This window comes from Hibiscus syriacus, unplaced genomic scaffold (genome assembly GCF_006381635.1).
Source record: "Hibiscus syriacus cultivar Baekdansim isolate YM2019G1 unplaced genomic scaffold, ASM638163v2 tig00111954_pilon, whole genome shotgun sequence".
Lineage (NCBI taxonomy): Eukaryota > Viridiplantae > Streptophyta > Magnoliopsida > Malvales > Malvaceae > Hibiscus > Hibiscus syriacus.
Genome location: NW_024063221.1, coordinates 308972 through 316141, shown reverse-complemented (window position 1 = coordinate 316141; position 7170 = coordinate 308972). Strand labels below are relative to the sequence as shown.

At 35.2% G+C, this 7170-nt stretch overlaps 1 pseudogene; it reads right to left on the bottom strand.

Moving 5' to 3' along the window:
- Window positions 1–3355: 3355 nt before the first annotated feature.
- LOC120173499 lies at window positions 3356–6024 on the bottom strand (annotated as a pseudogene).
- Window positions 6025–7170: the final 1146 nt, after the last annotated feature.

The following is a 7170-nucleotide window of genomic DNA, read 5'->3' as shown; positions in this document are numbered from 1 at the left end:
ATGAATGTTACATTTGACCATATTTAATATGATCATATATATGCATGATGATCCTGCTATCATTAGAGAAGATGTGGTAAACATTATTATCGTATTTAATGTTGTTAAAGTTCGGGAGCATTTTGATTTTGACTTCCTATGCGGGAAACACATCTTGAATTGATTATTAGATACATTATATGAAGTGTATAGAATCCATAAGGAAACTAAAGAATTGAACAAGAACTGATGAAAGTCAAATTTTGAGTTGTCACGGGACATGTGGGGGGAGTTGTTGTATAAGTTAATTACCTTTTAAATAAGGTGCTTCACAAGAAAAAAGACATGACTCTATATGAATTATGGAAATGTAGAAAATCTTCTTACAGTTACTTGAAAGTGTAACTGTGCCTTGCAAAGGTAATTTCTAAAAATAATTTTGAAGTATATTTCTGAATGGCTAAAGTATGTGCTCAAAATATGCATATATTGTGAAAACCAAGCAACAATTGGTAGAGCACATAATATAATGTATAATGGTTATACATCGTCTACACAATACCATCAGACAAATGATCTCAAATTAGAGTTATCTTCTTTGATTTTATAAAATCAAAATATAACATTGCGAATTCGCTAACCAAAGGGTTGAATCAAGATCAAATTGAGAAAACATCAAAAGGAATGAGACAAAGCTCATGAGTTATTAAGGTGCTATGGGAAGGAAAACTCAACCTCGTTGACTGGAGATCCCAAGATCTAGGTTCAATGAGATAACCTACTTGCATAGACCTTGTCAGGTCACTGTGAGGTTCTTATCTCCAAGTTTATTCCTATTATGAAAATAGTGATTAAAATGTGGAAGAGGTTAAACAATGTTTTTAATCACCATTATGTGTTTCCATCATAAGTCACCTATGTGAGAGTGAAGTGGAGTTGCTTCGAGAGACTATTGAGTTCTCTAAGCTCTTGCAGAACCAAGAGATGGCCATGACTATATGGACACAACCATGAGAACCAAATCTTGTCAGAGATATATTTGTGTGAGGTATGTCATCACTTACACAAATTATAGGACAGTTCAAGGACATCACTTTTATTGGACAACCATTAAGGTAAACATATTTTCACAAGGGAAGGTTCAAAGGGGGACGCCTACTTATCCTATGCAAATATCGAACGTAGAATATATTACCATATCAAGTCAGTTTGAAATCATCAATTTCATTCATGTGGGGGATTGTTGGAAAATTATGAATTAATTGAATAAAATTGATGCTCTTTATAATAATTGGTGTCAGTTGGTGAAAAAACTTATTAATAATAAATTATTTCACTTGGTTTAAAGTTGCATCCATTCAATTATTCCTATTAGCTTTTCAATAAATCTCTTCATCAAATGATCTTAACTCTTCATCAAAATGTCATAACCTTTTGATTAATTTGTTCTCCTCTATAAATAGACTAGTTAAGGCACAAATCAGAGACACAAGTTACAAAATGTAAGTTTAGAACTTTGAAATAGGAAAGTACTTAGAAAAATTCATTCTAAATTCGTTCTTTCTGGTGATAAAGAAATGAAAGATTGTGCTTAATTGGTGTCAACAAACTCTCAAGCCAAAACATAGAAAATTTTTACCATAGGCTTTCTAACCTATCACATCCCCACCACTAGTCAATGAATTGAATGCATAAAAACCTAAGGGTCTTAAACAGGGTGTAATGGGGCTTAGGTGAGGTTTTGTAGGAAAGAAATTTGAGCTGTTTTATCGAATGAGTCATACGAACTTATCCACATGGAACTCAATCTTCAAATGTTCTCTTCAAGCCATGTAACATTTTTTTTCATTGCACAATCTCGCTTTCTTCATTTCCTTTGCACGATTTTTTTCTTTTTCTTTTGTTTTGTTTTTTTTCAAATGAAAGAGATTGTAACTCGAATTAATTTATTCCAACATCTTCTGCTCTTCTCAAGTTGATTTGAATTCTCATGTGAAAAGCTCATACAATCCTCCAATTCAAGGTTCAAAAGAGGGGAAATTAACAAAAAGGATTTGATATTTGCTTGTACCATGGTTAATTTCAAACAAAAAAGCTCAGGCTCAAAATTGGCTTTCTAAGGATGATAATCAGGGTAGGCTCTTTACGAAAGCTAAAAGTGGTTTCACCTAAATGCCCTTATCGTTCTTGATGCATCTAATTCTAAAATGTGGTCTTTGACATGTATAGCAAAGCAAGTTCTAGAAAAATTAACTATGTATGACAATCACTCAATCAAGAAATGAGGCATGCTGAAAATGAGTGCTCATTGGCCCAAAAACTCACAAAAAGGGTAAACATGTATTAACTCCCACACATTTTTCATTCAATCAGTCATCAAGAGTAATCAACCAGTGTGTAGTAAATAAGAATTCAACTACTCAAGCTAATTCCCTATTATGCTTCAACTTAATTTGATAATTCACAACAATCCAAATCATGTAAGAACAAACATCGAAAGAATCTGGAATTTCGAAGAGAAAAATCACAAACAAGAACTAAAGCATACTTGTTTTTTTCAAAAACAAAATGAAGCAAAATTATGTTCAAAGCAAAACCATGTATGAAATACTCTCCCCCACACTTAATTCATACATTGTCCTCAATGTATCAAAAGTAAATGCTAAAAAACCATAAAAGAATAAGAGTAGGAAAACTCCCCTAAAAATATTGAGCATCAACCACGATATCTGTCACGAGATGGGAGTGAAGGCGCTATATGTCGGCTGAGTTGATTCTCGGACTGAGTGGAAATATGGGTCGGGTGGAGTGGAGAGGACGGCTGGTGGCGCGCATTCTTCTGAAGGAGCATAAAAAATAAAGAAAAGATGAGGCACATTTATATTTGAATCTTGTTTCCTGAACCAGAAGTGGTGTTGAGTTTAGACGTGGGCACGTCTTATACAAAAACATCTTCTGGATAGTGAGAGACTTTAGGAATAATTCTGCTTTTGTAAGGCATTCCCACGGGTTACAAAAATTTATCTTCTGACCTAAAGAGGAAAACAAGATAAATTGTACTCCGAAAAATCAAGGAAAAATAAAATAAAATAAAATAAAAAGAACGAAAATAGAAATTGAAAAAAAAAAGAAAAATTGGGTTGCCTCCCAAGAGCGCCTTTCTTTAACGTCTTTGGCTAGACATTGTAGCTTCTCAATCATCCTAAGTTGGGTACTCCAAAATGGTTTGACCAACGGTATGCACCAGAGAACCTTCATAAAAAGGTTTGAAACTATGATCATCGACCTTAAATATTTGGCCTGTATCCAAACTTTGTATTTCATCAATAGAGAAATGTTTTCTCCATCCAATAGTTTCCTTGTACTCTCTAATCATTCAAATCAACTTTTCTTCTTCTAAGTGAGAGAGTTTGTTGGGAATGATCACCGGAATAGTTTCCTCTCCTCCTAAATATACATGCTTAAGATGATTTGGTAAAGACTTCGTTTCCAATTTTGGTGCCTGCACAAGAGAAGGAAGAAGCTTGGTGTGAGAAAGAGGTGACTCAATATAAGATACATTATACCTCATGAGTTTGAGTGATTCTAGTTCTTGGATTGCATCTTGCAAATCAAGATCCATCACATACTTTTTCATGATTCCCTGTAATCCTTCAGAAGTGAAATTCATGTTGAGTGTATCTTTCAACTTGTCATCTTCATTTTGATCAAAAGTTTCCTGTGCTAGAGGGTCAATAACATCCATGACAAAAACAGAGGACACATCACTAGGACATCTCATGGTTTCATAAATATTGAATTTAATAATTTCACCATCAAATTCCATAATAAGTGTACCATCATTTACATCAATTTTTGTCCTAGCTATTTTCAAAAATGTTCTTCCTAACAAAATTGATGTTGATTTAGAATAATCATCTTTTTGCATATCAAGCACATAAAAATCTGCAGGAAAAACCAATTCATTAACTTGCACCAAAACATCCTCTAAAACTCCCTCAGGAAATACATTAGATCTATCAGCAAGTTGAAGAATCACTCCTGTTTCTTTCAAAGGACCAACATTCAGAGATGAGTAAATAAAAAGAGGCATGATATTTATTGAGGCTCCTAGATCTAACATTGCTCTCTCAATCCTAACATTACCGAGTTTACAAGGGATAGTAAACATACCTGGATCTTTGCACTTGGGGGGTAGTTTTTTCTGGAGGACAGCTGAAATATTCTCTCCCATACTTACCTTTTCATTACCCTTGATCTTTCTCTTGTTGGTGAATAATTCTTTAAGAACTTTAGCATATCGAGGTACTTGTTTAATTGCATCTAGTAAAGGAATATTTACCTCGATCTTGCGAAATGTCTCAAGAATTTCTTTCTCTTATGTTTCTTTCTTGGACTTAGTGAATCTAGAGGGAAAAGGAGGATCTATGGCAAATTCTTTCGGTTTTTCACTTTTGAGTCCTTTAGGTTGGTCCTTCTCTTCTGCTTCTTTCTTGGACTTAGCGAATCTAGAGGGAAAAGGAGGATCTATGGCAAATTCCTTCAGTTTATCGCTTTTGAGTCCTTTAGGTTGGTCTTTCTGAGTCTGAGGAGCAACAACTTCCTTTTCAGTTTCTTCCTCTAAGGATTTCCCATGTGCCAATGGACTAGGTTCCTTCAACTCCTTTCCAATTCTAAACATGATTGCACTAACATTTTGGTTTGAATTAACAATGGTTTGTGAAGGTAATTTACCTTGGGGATTCCAACCGACTCACGGAGGATGCCAATTGACTCACTTGATTCTCTAAATTTTGCATGCTCGTTCTTGTCTCTTGCTGAAATTGTTGTGTATTAGTTGCAAGTGATTTTACAATTTCTTCTAGGAACATATATGGCTTTGAAGAAGACTGCTCAGGTGGAAAACGTTGAAATTGCGATGGTCTTGGTCCATAGCTAAGGTTAGGATGATCCCTTCATCCTGGATTATTGGTATTTAAGTAAGGATCATATTTCCTTTGTGGAGGATCGGGAAACCTTCCAACTGCATTGGCGTACTCATGAGAATCATCTTGAAGTGTAGGGCACATGTCAGTTGGGTGACCAATCGCAGCACATATCCCACAAGCTTTCACTTGCTGCGTTTTTCCTACAACTAGTTGTTGAACAAGGGAGGTGAGATGCAATAATTGATGTTCAATGGAGGACGAACCTACCTCATTCACCCTTCTTGAAGATGAATCTTGCCTAAAGCCAAATTGTTGTGAATTGGCGGCCATGATGGAGATCAATTCCCTAGCATCGTGAGGAGTTTTTATTCACTATGGCACCTCCACTGGCTGCATCCATCATCTTCCTCTCCATCGGTAGTAGTCCTTCATAGAAATATTGGATGAGAAGTTGCTCAGAAATCCCATGTTGAGGGCAGCTGGCACACAGTCGTTTGAATTGTTCCCAATACTCGTGAAGGGTCTCAATATCTTTTTGTTTTATTCCACATATCTCCCTTCGAATGCCAGCGGCTCTTGAAGCAGGAAAAAAATTATCAAGAAACAACCTCACCATATCGGCCCAAGTAGTCACAGAACCAGGGGGTAAATAGAATAACCAATCTTTAGCTCTATCGACTAGCGAGAACGGAAAAGCACGCAGTTTTACCTGCTCTTCGGTCACTCCTTGCGGTCTCATACTTGAACATACCACATGAAATTCCTTCAAATGCTTGTGAGGATCTTCATTATCAAGTCCATGGAAAGTAGGCAACAAATGAATCAAACCAGATTTTAGTTCAAAAGCTACCTCCAAAGTTGGGTAGTCAATGCAGAGCGGTTGTTGATTCTCATTTGGTGCAGCCAATTCTCTTAGAGTTCTTTCTTCGTTGGCCATTGTTCCTTCTACTTCAGAATCACTGGATGAATCAACCACGTTGACTGCAGATTCTGATTCAGGGGATGAAGAATAAGAAGCTTGTTTGTTGCGCAAGTTAGTTTCTTTTCTTAACTTGCGAGCGGTCTTCTCGATTTCAGGATCGTATTGGAGTTCACCTGCACGAGATGAACGGGGCATTAAAATAAATCTAAATGACACCAATCCCCGGCAACGGCGCCAAATATTTGGTGGGTGTCGAATCCAACAAATAATAATACTTGCTTTTAGAAATATAAATTTGTAGTAGTGATAAGCAAGGTCGAATCCACAGGGATTGGGTAGACTTATTTTAATGAAAAGTAAAGCAAATAAAAGGGGTTTTAGAATTGAGAAAAAATTAAAAAGAAAAAGCATTTAAAATCAACCAAAAATTTAGAGAGATTAATATTAAGGAAATATCCAACTAAAGGTATAATTTTAGAATTGGTTCAGAGAATTGATCATAGACGCAATGATAAAATCTTATACTTTTCATTAAATTGGTTATGGTTATTGAGAAACTCTAACAACCTGTCTCTCCTTAGTTTCTCGATAATCAAGAGAAGCTCTTTGATTATTTCCCTAGTTAATGAACAACCCTAGACAAGCTCTTAAGATTTAATCCACCAACAGCATTAATCACTAGAGGGACCACCAATTCTAGCCAACGAATACACAAGCTCGATTCATTTAGACTAGGTTATATACCTTCATAACATAATCATAATCATAATCAACCATGTTACTTTACCACTAATATTAGAACGTTTAAACAATTACGGATTTAAAGTTCTAAATGGCAAATTATCAACCTGATAATTAAACAACGAATCCTTTGCACAATCAATCAAGACAATAATTCTTAATAAAAACATAAGATATATAAATAGTAAAGAAGTAAAAGAGCAATGAAAATTATTTAGATCTCATAATCCTTGAAGAACCAAAACTTCAATTATCCTCCAGTTGGAACAAAAGTATTTAGCTACTCATAATTGAAAGAAAACTAAAAGAAAATAAAGATGAAAATTGATGTAAAACTTGATGTCAAAACTAATGAAAGCCCTAGCTCCCCTTTTATAAGGATTTTCCTATTATAGATAAGGAAGTTTCCCTTAAAGAAAATCCCACAAAAATAGGAGTTTTAAATGCCCTCATCTTTTTCTAAAGATAAGAATAAATCAAAAGAGTCTTCCAGCCGTCATTAAACTCTTTTTCCTTTGTAAATTCGTAGCCCTAATTTAGGGTTACACGGACTAGTAAGGCATGCCCACGCCTTAACTGAAGACTTCTTCTGCGATAGCT